This window comes from Diabrotica virgifera, chromosome 6 (assembly GCF_917563875.1).
Source record: "Diabrotica virgifera virgifera chromosome 6, PGI_DIABVI_V3a".
NCBI classification, from domain to species: domain Eukaryota; kingdom Metazoa; phylum Arthropoda; class Insecta; order Coleoptera; family Chrysomelidae; genus Diabrotica; species Diabrotica virgifera.
In genome coordinates, this window is record NC_065448.1 from 68,972,944 (window position 1) to 68,989,219 (window position 16,276).

Below are 16,276 nucleotides of genomic sequence, written 5' to 3' on the forward strand. Positions count from 1 at the left end.
TTTATATGTGGTCCAAATTTTTGCACGGATCTGCCGCACTAACATAGCTCTCCTATGATATGAAAAATTATTTAAAATTGTGGATGTCGAGAATAAAAAATGTTTAATAAGTTTCACAGTTTATTAATAGAAAATACAGACTTACATCACTTTAGTTGAGTGTCCTCTACAATGTATAAAATCACCTGATAAGGTTTTAGTTTTCTGGTACAATAAATAATAATTCTTATCTGGATTATTGTTATAACAACATTGTTTTAATTAAAATAAGCCCACAAGAAAATATATTATTGCGTGAGAGTCCTGAGAGGAGTATAGTCATTTGGAAATTTTACAGTAGAATCTCATTAAGAGCCAACATGATCGCGTCATCAATATTACTTCGGGAAATAGAAGCACACCTTTTTTCGAAAATTCTGCGCAACTTTGGCAACAGTGGCACGTTTTAATCTTTAACTACCCGCGCATTAAGTGGTAACATAAGTACACGTGTGGCGTACTTTATACACCACAAGAGAATACAATTAAACACAGCGGCTTTGTTTATTTTTATTTTTAAAAATACACTTAGTTGTTTTTTATAAACCTTATTCGGCATCAGCGAATGCTTAGAGTTCCTTCTCAGTAAGTCAATTGGGATACGCCTCAACGTGGCGTATTTTGTACACCACCGGAAACAACAAATTAATAATAAACTGGTAATTACCATCTTTTCACAACGCCGATATAACGAAGCTAAAGCCAATTGTAAAACACATTCCAGTGATCGGATAGATAGATGAACAAGGTCAAAAATTAAATGTTTAAACATTTGCTGTAGAATTCTTAAATCTGGCGTAAAAAATACGACAGAGCGTGTAAGTAGTTATAGGTTTTAAGTCGGGACCTATTCAGTTATTATTTTATTCAGTTAGATAAATTAATGTCGGAATGTAAATTGATATTCTGATTGTATTGCATTGTATTTTATTTTATAAATGTATATAAATTGAGTTTGTAAATTAAATACTAACTATGGACAATTCTAAATTCTTTTTTCTATTCTCATATTTTAATATATTATTGTCAATTATGATTTCACCATCTGTATCATAATGAGCTTCATTATGATACATATTTTCATTACGATACAGATTTTTAACCAATAGAATTGCGATACGGCATTCGAGATGAAGGTGGCCCACGCGCAGTGACCAATGGCGGGTTAAATAGATACGCTTTGACAGTTTTCAATATGAAAACAAACTGACTAATATAAAAATTAAATATTTTTAAGAAAGTGTCTGAAGATTGCGAAGGAAATATTGTGAGGAACCAAATCGACTACATTACAATTAACAAAAGGTTCCGTAATGGTATTTTAAATGCCAAAACGTACCCAAGCTGTGACATAAATTCAGACCACAATCCTGTAGTTGCAACTGTCAGAATAAAACTTAAAAGGGTAGACAAGGCTAAACCCAGTCAGAGAATAGCATGGAGTAGTGCTGACCCAGAACAAAAACATACGTATAAAGATATGGTAGACACGCAGTTAGAGTCTAAGACATTAGCTCCCACTAAAGAGAAGACAATAAAAGAAAACATTGAAGACATGTGGGGAAAAATTAAAAATACTGTTCTGGAGGCAGCAAACCAAAATATACAGAAAGAAAATCGTAAACAAAGAAAACCATGGATGACAAACGAAATATTACAAATTATGGAGAGGAGACGGATGGTAAAAAACAAAAACCTAACAAGATACAAAGAACTCAACAGGGAAATTGAGAGAAAGATAAATGTAGCCAAGGAAGAGTGGATGAAAAAAAAAATGTAAAGAGGTAGAAGATCTGCAAAGGAAGCATAAAGATAGAGAACTCCACAAAAAGGTTAAAGAAGTCGCTGGAATATGGAAACCCAAACATTTATCTATTGTAACAAACAAGAAAAACCAAATGGAACTAGACCCTGAAAAACAGAAAGAAATATGCGAGCAATATCTTAAAGATTTGTTTGGTGATCAGAGAACAGAAGAGCTTCCACAAATAGATACAGATGGAAAACTAAATATTCTAACCGAAGAAGTTATGCGGGCAATAAAAGACGCAAAGAACAACAAGGCACCGGGCGAAGATCAAACAACAGCCGAACATTTTAAACACCTAAGTGATGATGCTGTCAGGAAATTAACCTACCTCTTTAACATTATATATGAACATGGCACTCTACCGCGTAACTGGCTAACATCCACATATGTAGCTCTTCCTAAAAAACAAAAAGCAAGGAAATGTGAAGACCATCGAACTGTATCCCTAATGAGTCATGCTGCTAAGATTTTTATGCGAGTAATTTATAACCGCATTCACAATAAGTGTAAAGAATACCTGAGTCGTTCCCAATATGGTTTTAGAAAAGTTACAAGCACCAGAGAAGCAATTATGGGATTGACACTAATGGCAGAAAGGTATCTCGAGGTTCAAAAACAGCTGTATGTGTGCTTTGTCGATTATAGAAAGGCCTTCGACCGCATTAGACACGAAAAATTGATTGAGGTGCTAAAAGAAGTAGGGATGGACGGACACGACATAGCTATAATAAGCAATAGATACTGGAACCACACAGGATGTGTTCGAACAGATAACGGAAATACCAATTATGTAAACATAGAACGAGGAGTGCGTCAAGGGTGCATTCTGTCCCCTCTACTATTTAACGTCTATGCCGAACATATCACCAGAGCTTCTCTTGAAGATTGCCCTGAAGGTGCCAGAGTCAATGGAATTATCATTAACAATGTAAGATATGCCCCGTAGTATTAGCGGAAACAGAAGACGAACTAAAAATATTGATGAGCATACTATCAGAAGAAAGTCACAGACTGGGCTCTAGACCACTCAAAAGAAATTAGAAGACGTATTGAAATAGCAAGATCTGGCTTCATGAACATGCGTAAAATGCTCTGTAACCCTAAGCTATCAGTCGCAATAAGATTAAGAACACTAAAGTGTTATGTGTGGTCTCTATTACTATATGGCTGTGAGACCTGGACATTAAAACAGTATGACGTCAACAAACTGAATTCATTCGAAATGTGGATGTACCGCCGAATGCTAAGAATAAGCTGGACCAGCAAAACTACAAATGAAGAAGTACTGGAAATAATGAACACATGTCCTCATCTGGTGAATACAATAAAAATTAGAAAGACGTCATATCTAGGACACATAATGCGCCATAGGGAATTTGAGCAGCTCCAGGTAATATTAGAAGGCAAAATCGAAGGTAAAAGGGGTATAAGAAGAAAGAAAAAATCCTGGCTCCGAAATATCAGAGATTGGACTCACACAACAGGGAATGACTTAATCCATCAAGCCCAGAACAGAGAGAAATTTGCCATATTGATCGCCAACCTCAATAGAGAAGGCACTTAGGAGGAGAGGGTCTGAAGACTACGGGCTTCGTGCGTGACCATGGTGGGCATAGGAAACTATACCAGCGCCCGTAGCGGCGAAATATGACAACTTTGGCGAAAAATGATTGAATAGTAATTGAATTTTAAAGTCAAAAGGCAGATATCGAGCACTGAATTTAATTAAATCTTGCCCAAGTATACTTTCGCTCACAAGAGCATCCTCAGGGGCATCTGAAATAAGTAAAGAAAACGCCATTGTAGAAGAGGAAAAAGTTACAGACTTCGACAAAAAATCGAAGGTGATATGATAAAAAGTACAAAAACGTTTCTAGATTTACTTCGTCAATAAAAAGAAGGTATCCTCGAATGTCATTTAATTAGTATAAATAATTTTGGTGGCAAACTTACATTAACATCTAACTAAACACTGAACAAGGGACAAAACAGATAAATTAAATTGCCAGTAGGTTCTACATTTTACAATATGGAGGCAGAATGAAGAATGAAGTAATGAAGTATTACTTTTTCTTGACGTAAATGATCAAGTGATGGCTGACCGATGACAACTTGGTGAGACTATAACTGTGTAATATGTACAGTCACTACACATTTGGGCTGTACATTCAAAAAAACTGTAAACGATCAAAGGCCTCAAGCAAGACAAAACAGTATCAGTAGCAAACGGTGAAATGAGAGGTTATTAGAATGTTTTGTTAAATTATTTATTTGTAGTTAAAAGTGAAAGCCAGTTACCACATTCAAACTTGTCAGAGGTGGGCTAAGACGTTGGTTGGCGACAATGTTTCTGGACATAGAGATTGGATGTGGCACTGGTTGAAATATGAAGAGTAGTGGGTTGCATACTCTGTAGTACTAATTAAGTGTCAGCTGTTGAAAAAATTGAAATTGACTTATTGAAATGGACTGAGTAAAATTTGAGATTTAGAAAAATTTAATGAAATATGAAATATTATACCACTGTTGAGTCAAACTTGAAGTCAATGATCGGAATACAAGATTGAAGTGTCAAGCATAATCCAAGATCAAATGAAAACAGCGAGGGCCATCTAAATATATGTTGTCAATGAAATATTTAAATTCCAAAAAAAACATATATATATATATAAGTTTTAATTAAGTCCAGCTGTGAAACAATTGACCTCAAATGAGCTTGGCTAACATGTAATGTGTTATGGATGATACAAATTTAAAGAAATGTAAAACTATTAATGAATTAAGGAAGTAAGTCTAGAAACGTTTTTGTACTTTTTATCATATCACCTTCGATTTTTTGTCGAAGTCTGTAACTTTTTCCTCTTCTACAATGGCGTTTTCTTTACTTATTTCAGATGCCCCTGAGGATGCTCTTGTGAGCGAAAGTATACTTGGACAAGATTTAATTAAATTCAGTGCTTGATATCTGCCTTTTGACTTTAAAATTCATTTATTCGAGCATTCAACCAATAATTTTCTGAATAATAATTGTTTTTAATAAATATTTCGCTTACCTTATTATTGCCATTTTGATTTTTTATTATTTATTTTTGTACAAACTGGAACATGAAGTAAAAACCACTTCTATGTAAAAGGTATATTTACTAAAAATTTTTAGAATCCCAATGGATTCAATAAAATGAGTTCATCAGAACGTTTTCAAACCTATCGGTCCATCATCAGTGATTTGAATACTTGCAAAATAGCCCCAGAACCAAACAATGGTTGTGATTATAAATAAATCTACATTATGTTGAAATAAATTTAAAATGGCTAAACGCCGATGTTCAAGGATTAAACCTCTGGGAACATGGTGAAACTCTAGAGTAGAGTAGTCATCGTTGACCGAAGATGGTTGATTGGGTCCTCGGGTAGAGTTTCACCATGTTCCCAGAGGTTTAATCCTTGAACATCGGCGTTTAGCCATTTTAAATTTATTTCAACATAATGTAGATTTATTTATAATCACAACCATTGTTTGGTTCTGGGGCTATTTTGCAAGTATTCAAATCACTGATGATGGACCGATAGGTTTGAAAACGTTCTGATGAACTCATTTTATTGAATCCATTGGGATTCTAAAAATTTTTAGTAAATATACCTTTTACATAGAAGTGGTTTTTACTTCATGTTCCAGTTTGTTTAACTATAAGGTATACAGCCAATCCAGGGAACTACCCCTTTTTAATTTATTTTTGTATTTTCATACTGACTTTCTTTCCTTCATTGATCTGGTGATATATTCCTATCGTCATTTATTTCCATTTTGTGTTACACACACACCATCAAAGTAATAGTTCAATAGACCCAGCTAATATTAAAATCTGGTAATAATAATTCACACTGTCTAATTGCTTTCGATGTACACTTAATTAATGTTAACACACCAACAACTAAACTATAACGAAAAAATGAAGAAAAACCATTAAAATTGATATTTGTTTCAGAGAACTTCCAAATATCCGTTTTTTAATTTGAAGTTTATTTGACACTCACACCCATTGTTTGTACAATAAATTTTATTAAAAATGGTAAATAAAAATATTACATTAATTTCAAATATGTCATGTGTATATTTAACGTCAAATTGTGTTCCGTGCAGTCATGCACGGAATAGGGAGATAAAAAAGTTATCCTCAAATTCATTTTAATAATTGAAATATTGAAAATATAAATTCATCAATAAAATAATTAATTTAACCATATAACTACTTCATTTGTTTAAAAAATTTGTACAAAATATAATGTCACTCAAATTCAATAAAATTCATACGAATAGATTCGTTTTAAATTAACGATCAAATCCTATCATTGCGCCAACTCTTAATTATGATTAATTACGGCGAAAATTGCAATTAAAGTTTATCAAAATCATATTTTGGGAGTTCATAAAAATGTCAGATACAATCACTATTACTCAGGGTGCTATTCAAAGCAGCTTAAACCCAGCGGGTCCTAAAAGCGGATTAGTAAAACTATTTATACTTTCCTACTTCTCACCAAATATTTAATTATTACATAGGCGTTCGTTAAAAATTATCAATGGTGAGTGGTTCGCCTGTTTAAATGTTGTGGAATACTAATCAATTTTTTATTATTTATGTATGGTAAGTATACATAAAATCTGTAACTAATTTCGATTAAATAATGCATTCATTAGTGAGTGGTTCGTCTGTGTAAATGTTGTGCAATACTAATCATTTTTTATTATTTATGTATGGTAAGTATACATAAAATCTGTAACTAATTTCGATTAAATAATGCATTTCATTTCCCCACCACCATTGAGGTAAAATGCAAGGCGCGTTTTTTCTTGCATGGTTTCCCCATTAGGCCTAATCCATGTTGTCATTAATTATTAATAATATATATAAAAAAATTGAAAACCAAGTTGTGGTATTCAAAAAGTCAACAATTACTGATTCAAATGCACGTCTCTATTAGGAGCGTCTAGACAGAATGTAATAACTGTGTTGATGGATACCTTATATTTGCGTCATGCCTTGCATACCCTAGATACCATAATACACTTGCAACATGAGCACAGCATCCAACAGTTCGTGCACCAGTTTTGCAAGTGCAGTAGTAACCGTCGATTGGTATATTGTCACCGTCATTTTCTAGATGGAGTGGTTGAAAAGCTATCCATAATTGATGTTTAGTCGCCTGACGAAATCTAGAGTAAACACGAGCTCTGAGAAGACCCTGTTCTTCTAAAAGTGCTTGAAATGTAAAATGTTCAATGTTTTCTCTCTGTAATTTATCTTGAATGTAACTGGGTGCAAGTTTTACTTGGTAGATTCCAATAGTCAAATCTCTAATCTGTTGTAACGACAAAATGGGAAATTCTGGCAAAATAAGTTCATCTAAATTCACCCATGCATCGTCTTGAATACGTTGTAAGTCCAAACAGTCAACTTCAACACGAGCTTTTACGACATTTTCATATGCAGCCAATTCCTGCATTGTTTCTGCCAATTCTGCAGTTGCACCTTGCATTTGAATAGGTGGAAAATATTTATTAATTAAACTGCACCCAATTTTTAAAAACATTCTAATATTAGGCACATGATGGACCGGTATTAATCCACAAAACAATTTAAAAATACTTTTTAAATTTCCATTCCGAGCTTCAACTATCCATCTTGTTTTAGTAATTAATCGCGCTTTATTAGCATCTTCAGTAGACAACTGTCTTTGTCCTCTTGGTAGAAGTGGTGGCATATGACATTCTAGGCCTAAATAATTTAATAAATGAATAGAATCACGATAGCCTCTATCTACCATTACAATATCATTTGGTTGCAGCCAGTTACGCAAGTTATTTACTTCGTCTTGTTCCTCATCTTCAAGGTGATGTTGTAAAATTGCAGCATCGTTATTTCTTGAATCAGAAAAATAGGGGCCTTGTACGTCCAAAATATATCCGTCAGGTCCGACTATTAAAACAGGTTTGATTAAATGATAACCCTTATGTAGACAGTAAGTTTGGCGGAGACTTCGAAAATTAGACGATTTGGGAATTTTGAGATAGGTTCCATCTATGTAAATAATGGCTTGAGGATTGTCAGGATTCGGATTGTACAAGGAGTTAGCAAAATCTGTAACATGGGTTCTAATACATTCTTGGCGACCAATTGCTTCTAAACCCAGATTTTCTCTAACAAATGGTTGACAAAGACTTGTACGTACTGCAGTTATTATCAGAATAACGTTGGATCTGCTAGAATATGAGCACAAAATTTTTTAATAAATCGTCACTTAAATTGTATTTTAATTTCATAAGAAATGTAATTAAATCCTTTTTAGCAATAACTCTAGTTCTATCATAAACTACGACCTCATCGCAATAAGTATAAAGATCTTGAAAATTATTTTTGCTTAAGTTTGTCAATGCTTTGAAGTCGTCCCCTTGAATACCCGTGTCTGTCTCGAAACGATTAGTAGTATTTTCAATTGCTGTCAGACGTAACGCTTGAAACCACTCTGAAACTTCTTTCGGACTTAAGTAAACATTACGCATATTACCACGCAAATTCTCTATTATATTATGATCTAGCATACTGTCATCATTTATGTGATCACTGCAACATAAAGCACCCTTTCCTACAAAAATCTCTCGTTTCATGTAGATATCTACTCTAGCTTCTAATGACAAACGTTCAAGATTTCTAGCTCTATCACATACAAAACATAAATTATTTCTTTTTAATACACACTTGAATCTACAAGCATTCACATTATCATCATTACCTTGTTCAATTTCTTCAATGATGTATCTGTAGCAGTTTATGTGAATCACAATCCCAATATCAAAATTGGCTTCCGGTAGATGGTTGTTCATGTGGCGACCCAATGCAATCTCTTGAAATCTTGGTGAAAGATTATCTAAGTTCTCAACTCGACGAAAACCTCTAGCACGAACTCGAACATCACAAATATAACACTGCATTTTCACTAATTAAAATAGTTAATAGTAGAACAACAGTTCGACAAAAACTAACCATTTGGCGGAACGTAACGACCCTTTATAATAATTACTAGTTTACAATAATTACCAGATAAAGTTGACTAGTGACAAAAACTGTTGATTCTTTCTAAAGCAAACGATTTGCCTAATTTTCTTTTAATTGATCGATACTGTTAAAACACAGTAGAAAGCAATTTAAGTCGTAATTCAATAGTGTTAATTAAATAAAATTCTGTTAAATTCTCATTAGTGCGTTAAATACCCTTGTTTTACGGTGCGTCACTGGAAGTGCGTTGTCATTTATGATTTACAAGGTAAGAGGCTTAATAATCTTAGAATATTTATGAACTCCCGATAATTTGGATATCTTAAAATATTTTTTCTCTCTCTAACTTATGTACCTACCCATTTGATTTCAGATTAATTTATATCAATTCCTGCTCTTATTACTGAAAATTCAGAGTTGGCGCAATGATAATAAGTGCCCGTTACATTGAAACGAATCTATTCATGTAAGTTTTATTAAATTTGAGTGACATTATATTTTCCATAAGATGTGTGCAATGTGTGCGAATATATATTTTGTTGTGAAATAATCGTGTATACAACTTGCATTTAATTATCATTATGAAGCTCGGATTCTAAACGAAACTCGCCGCTAGGTGGCTCATTTTGTATTCGCCATACTCGCTTCATAATGACAATCATTAAATGCCCATTGCATAATATACTAGTAAATAAAATAGAATTTCGGTGATTTTTTTTAATATAAGTATCTAAAAAATATAAATAAAAATCTAATAAAGCCAATGAGTATTACAACATTATTAATAATAGTAATTTAATCATACCTCACCCTTTCCTTAATAATTTAATCATAATTTTTTTCAACGAAAAGTTTCCGCTTTAGTGCATCCGATATGTAAAACAATTGTGCATTTAATGATAGAAAGATATAATTTGGACAAAATGTACTACACATATAAAGGTTCAAATCTGGATACGAGGCCATCTCAGAGTTTGCCTTTTATAAAAATGGCGGGCATTCAAATTGGCGACTATACATATGTGACTAACAGCACGATAACTTTTGAACTACAAGTCTGAAGTCAGCCTTTGGCATCAAGGCTCCTTTTTTGATGAATAAGATCGAGGTCTTGAACCGGAAGAATCAATTTACCAGAAGTTGTGTTTTTGCTGTTTCTTTATGTAAAAGTATGTTGTTTTTTTTTCAATTTTTTCACCCTGTATATATTAATTTTTCAAAAAGGTAATACGGCCCTTAAAAAGAAAGTAAAAATATTTTTTAGGAAATCTTTTGAACTTTAAGTTATGTTGATTACCATTTAATAAATGCATAACATGTACTTATGTGCGGCAGATTCAATTTGAATGTCCGCCATTTTTGTAAAAGACAATATCTGAGATGGCCTCATATCTAAATTTGAATCTTTGTATGTGTAGTGTGCGTGGTCTAAATTATATACTTCTACCATTAAATGCACAATAATACTTATATTATTTGCACGAATCTGCCGCACATAGGTTCATAGGTACATGTATAGATACGATATGAATGTATTAATTCGTAATTAACATAACTAAAGAGTTCAAAATATTTCCTAAAAAAATTAATAAGCTTTTCAACGCGCCGGTATTACCTTTATGAAAAATTAATAAATACAGGGTGAAAGAATTGAAAAAATAAACAACATATTTTAACATAAAAAAAAACTGGAAAAACACAACTTCTGGTAAACCGATTCTTCCAGTTCAAGACCTCGATCTTTTACGTTAAAAAATAACCTATATACCAAATTTGGTTGAAATCGGATTTTTCGTTCAAAAGTTATCGTGCTATTAGCCATATATGTATCGTCGCCATTTTGAATGCAAATTTGAACCTTTATATGTGTAGTATATGTGGTCCAAATTATATGTTTGTATCATTAAATGCACAATTCTTGTAATATTTGCACGAATCTGCCGCACTATTTATAAATTCGCAAAGTCTGTTTGTTCGTGCGTCGCTGCTCCTGCAATATACAGAACCCATTTATCGATGAATTCTTATGTAGTGTTGTCTTCTGAATCCAAATCTGACAATGCCATTTAGATATCTCTAACCATTTCGAGAAAACCGACCTCAAAATCTAAAATGTAACGTCACAATCCTTTTATTTTCTGCTGACACACTAAACGTCAACTGAAACCGTTGCTAGTAAAGTCTTCTTCTTCTTCTTATGGTGCCGTGTCTGTATTCAGACGTTGTCCGTCATCATGTTTAAAATTTCTTGAAACTTCTCTCTATCGGCTGCTGCGCGAAATAATTCTTATATTGTGCAGCCACACCATTGTCTAATATTACGCAGCCATGAAAGTTTCTTTCGACCAATCCATCTCTTTCCCACCACTTTTCCTTGTATTATAAGGCGAAGCTTCGGCTCGAATAGGCGAAGCAGATGGTATTTAGGCCCTCGAATTATATGGCCGAAATATTCTGTTTTTCTCCTCTTTATGATGCTTAGGAGCAGACGTTCTGAGTTCATCATTTGAAGAACATCTTCATTGGCAGTGTGCGAAACCCACGATATCTTTAGGAATCGTCGATAGCACCACAATTCGAATGTTTCTATTTTGTTTAGCATTGTGGTTTTTAACGTCCATGTCTCACAACCATCGAATAGGATAGACCACACATAACATTTCAGGACCTTCTTTTGAATATTCATCGACAGGTTTCTGTTACATAAAACTGGTTTCCAGGTCATAAAAGCCTTCCGTGATATTTCGATCCTAGTTATTATCTCTTCATCAGAGTCACAATTTACATTTAACCAGCTGCCAAAGTACTTGAAATGACTCACCCGTTCTAACTCCTCTCCATCAAGAGAAAGCTGACCTTGATCTATATTAATCTTTCCAACTACCATCCACTTTGCTTTTGAAATGTTGATTTTAAGGCCTCTCCGATAACTTGCTTCACTGACTAGATTTAGTAATGTTTAAAGATCTTGTAAATTTTCAGCAAAAATGGCTGTATCGTCTGCGTATCTAATATTGTTGGCTAGTAAAGTAAGCTAGTTTTAATCTGAATTTGTTAAAAAACATAGGTTATTTACATTTGATTTGACACTTCTTGAATGTCAAACTAAATTTTAAATTAGGTATTAATAAATTATAAATTACATTTGATAGTGTATTTAATTATTATATAAAATAAATAAGATGTTTAAAAATACAATTTGAGTATATTTTAAAAGCAATAATTTATTAACAACTTTAAAAAGATTTGTAGGAGTATACGGCCATCCCTTTAATGGGAGTACCTAATGATAAATGGGTCTAGGACGTTTCATCGCCGCCAGTTCATCGCCGCCATTTCGATGACGCCAGTTCGTCGCCGGCCGATTCATCGCCTAATCGCTGTGATATATTTCCGAATTTTCGATAGTTACATTTATAATTTTTTTTAGCATTAATTAGTAATTCTAGGAAATGCGAGATACGACCATTCGCGTTGCCATACTTAATCTTTTAATAGACTTTTAAACTTTTATAATATAAAATATATTATAATGATTATTTCATTCATAGGAGATCCTGACCAATAGAAAGCTACAGAAATCTGAATTAAATCGATAATTTTTGATAATCTCCCGTCTTTAAGTATATTACGTCAGATGCCCTTCGTTCCTACGAAAAAATATATTCAGTGACATTAATGACAATTAATGTTTTAAAAATTATAAAAGTGATGACTTTCAATCGTCAAATATTTATAAAAACTGTGTGTTTAATGGTACTTACATAAATAAATTACAATAAAATTTTGGTTTTGAACAGTTTTATTCATGAAATAATCGCAACAAATTGCACTCGACCTCTGAAATTAATATAGAATTTTTGCTCTCGTGATATTTTGACATAATCTCACTTGCCTTCGGCTCGTGCAATTAAAACTGTCAAAGTGTCACTCGGGAAAAATTCAATAATTTCAGAGCTCTTGTGCAATTACTACTGATTATTTCATTCATAGGAGATTCTGACCAATAGAAAGCTACAGACATGCAAATTAAGGTGACAATTTTTGATAATCTCCCGTCGTTAAGCATATTACGTCAGATGCCCTTCGTTGCTACGAAAAAATACATTCAGTGACATTAATGACAAATGTTTTAAAAATTATAAAAGTGATGACTTTCAACCGTCAATTACATATTTATAACAACTGTGTGTTTAATTTCACTAATTGGTACTTACATATATAAATTACAATAAAATTTTGGTTTTGAACAGTTTTATTCATGAAATAATCGCAACAAATTGCACTCGAACTCTAAAATTAATATAGAATTTTTGCCCTCGTGACACTTTGACATAATTTCACTCGCCTTCGGCTCGTGAAATTAAAACTGCCAAAGTGACACTCGGGAAAAATTCAATAATTTTAGAGCTCTTGTGCAATTACTACTGATAATCTTTTAAATTTCACGGTCAACATTTCCAACCAAGAGAAACTGTTTCTTAAATTCGAAAAGAACCCAAAAATTTCTGTACAAAAATTGAGGGGAAGTAGAACAGTAAATATAATAATATTTTTTATCTTTTTAATTGTCATAAGTTTTGAACTAAATTTAACGTCGTGTCGTGTCATCTCCCATTATACAAAATCAACTGACTAACTGGCGATGAAACGGACGTCGATGAAATGGACTGGCGATGAACCGGCGGCATCGAAACGGCGGCGAAGAAACGTCCCATTCCGTGATAAATGGTTCCATTTCCAACTATTGTTATTGTTGACGGTTCAAAACACTATGCTACACTTCATCAATAAAAAGTATCTTAATTTGTTTCACAATATTCAAAATTGTTATTATTAAATGTTGTTTGGAATAAAAAAATATGTTATGATATATGTAATTACATCCTTTTAATGAAAAAAAAATAGAAGTTTTTTCTCAAATTATGGATACCAAGATCATTTTCATTTATAACTCTTTTATTTTTATTTTGACGAAGAAAAGTTATTCTTTATAAAAAGCTCTTCATGGTCTAAGATTTATCATGCAACGATCATATTATATCAAATTTTATTAATTTTAAACGAGGTATATAAAAAATTTGAATTTCGAACAAGAGTAAAGTACCTTTATAGTTCACAACATTTAAATTTGAATGATATAATTGCACACTAAACATAGTTTTTAATTCTAAACAACTTTTCATAATAGCAATTTCTTTATTATGAAAAAGTTTTCGTTATGATTATATAGCTTATATACAGGGTGTTTCATTGGCAAATGAAACGTTAACTACGTTAACTGTAGAAAGAGGATACTTAGGCGGTCTCAAAAATACCATACTTAATGGGTCTTACTCCATTAATAACAAATATACTGGGTGTTTTATGTATTTTGCCATTTTCTTATTTGGTTCATAACTTTTTAACCACACCGTATATTTATTTTATATTTGGCACTAAAATATCCTTTAATGTGTACAATAAATAAATTTATCTACAAATGTAAAAAATCCAGGCCCGGATTAAAAAATATTGAAAAATTTTCCGACCTAAAAACAACACCCTGTACATTCAATTTTTTAAAATGGATTCTTTAGTTGAAAAGAAGATGAAAAACTAAATTTAGTGGTATACTTTGAATTTTCGGTAAAATGATTTTTCTGGTCAAATTTTGAATTTGAATTCTGAAATTATGTGAATTGCGAGAGCTTTAAGTAAAAAAAAATAAATACAACTTACAACTTGTTAACCGCACTGTATATTTATTTTATATTGAACACGCGAATATTCTCTTAGGTGTCCAATCAATTGTTTTATTTACAATTATAAAAAATCCAGGCCCGGATTAAAAAATATTGTAAAAATATTCCGACCCAAAAAACCCCCTGTAACTATATTAAATTTTTTTTAAAATGGATTTTGAATTTAAGTCATATTTTATTTTTTTACTTTGAGTTTCACAATTCACATAATTTCATAATTCAAATTCAAAATTTTACCAGAAAAATTATTTTGCCGAAAATTCAAAGTATACCACTAAATTTAGTTGTTTATCCCCTGTTCAAATACAAAATCCATTTAAAAAAACTAATATACAGGGTGTTTTTTTGGGTCGGAACATTTATTCAATATTTTTTAATCCAGACCTGGATTTTCTGTAATTGTAAATAAATTAATTGATTGGACACCTAAAAGAATTTTCGCGTGTTAAATATAAAATAAATATACAGTGCGGTTGACAAGTTGTAAGCTGTATTTCTTTTTTTTTTCTACTTAGAGCTCTCGAAATTCACATAATTTCAGAATTCAAATTCAAAATTTGACCAGAAAAATCATTTTGCCAAAAATTCAAAGTATACCACTAAATTTAGTTTTTCATCCTCTTTTCAAATGAAAAATCCATTTAAAAAAAATTTAATGTACAGGGTGTTGTTTTTGGGTCGGAATATTTTTCCAGAAACACATCATCTCTTCACTGACTTTGAGAGTGCCTATGATAGTATCCATCGAGAATTTCTGATCAACGCCCTGGAAGAGTTTAATATTCCAACTCATCTCATTGAAATAGTAAAAGAAACACTTAAAGTACAAAGCAGGGTTCGAATTCAAAACGTACTAACAGATACAATCCATGTTAGAACGGGCCTACGACAGGGAGATGCCCTATCCTGTATTCTATTCAACATCACATTAGAGAAAATAATTAGAGGGTCAAAAGTCAACAACAGAGGAACAATAATAACAAAAAGTGTACAAATATTGGCATTTGCAGATGAAGTTGATATCATAGCTAGAAGCAAAAGAGAAATGATAGAAGCATTTAATGCTATAGAAAGAGCGGCGCAAAACAGTGGCCTAAATAGTTTAAATCTGCTCTGTCGGACAAAATACATGTGTCGTTTTCATGGTCTGACCGTTCCAAATTTTTAACCTGTTCCAAAATTAAAACTTCCCCTGTTCCAGTGTTCCCATATATCAAAGTTTGTTCGACTAGACACCCTTAGGCTATTAATAAATTTTCAGCTTGCTATTAATCAACTTTTTTTTCATACGCGGGATCCAGACCTAATAGCAATTTGTGACTAAACTCTGATACAGTAACCGACTGTACAACTGATAATAAACTAATAAAGCTTGGGAATTTCCAAATAGTTAACCCTCAAGTCTCGATCAGGTACATTTTCCTAGAAATCTGTTATATAAACAAACCATTGATATTTTATTATTGACCCAAAATTTTATTATAGAATGGTTTAGTAATAGAATAATAACATGGGTAGTACCATGAAATTTTAAAAAAGGCACAAATAGGCGGAATTTACGAAAAAAGGCAAAAAGTGCAAAAAACAATTATAATAGGCAAAATAGGCAAAAAAGGCATTTTGCCTAT

At 32.3% G+C, this 16,276-nt stretch overlaps 1 protein-coding gene across 2 annotated transcripts in view; it reads right to left on the minus strand.

The window, feature by feature from the left end:
* Positions 1-16,276, minus strand: part of LOC114326046 (uncharacterized) — a 63,147-nt gene that overhangs the window by 22,810 nt on the left and 24,061 nt on the right. Inside the window, exon 1 of one of the 2 annotated variants that reach the window (XM_028274248.2) lies at positions 146-301. The exons of the other annotated variant lie outside the window; for it this stretch is intronic. The gene's annotated coding sequence lies outside the window, so the exon portion shown is untranslated. Of the gene's footprint in view, positions 1-145; positions 302-16,276 lie in introns of those variants that run through there. 2 annotated transcript variants of the gene reach the window in all.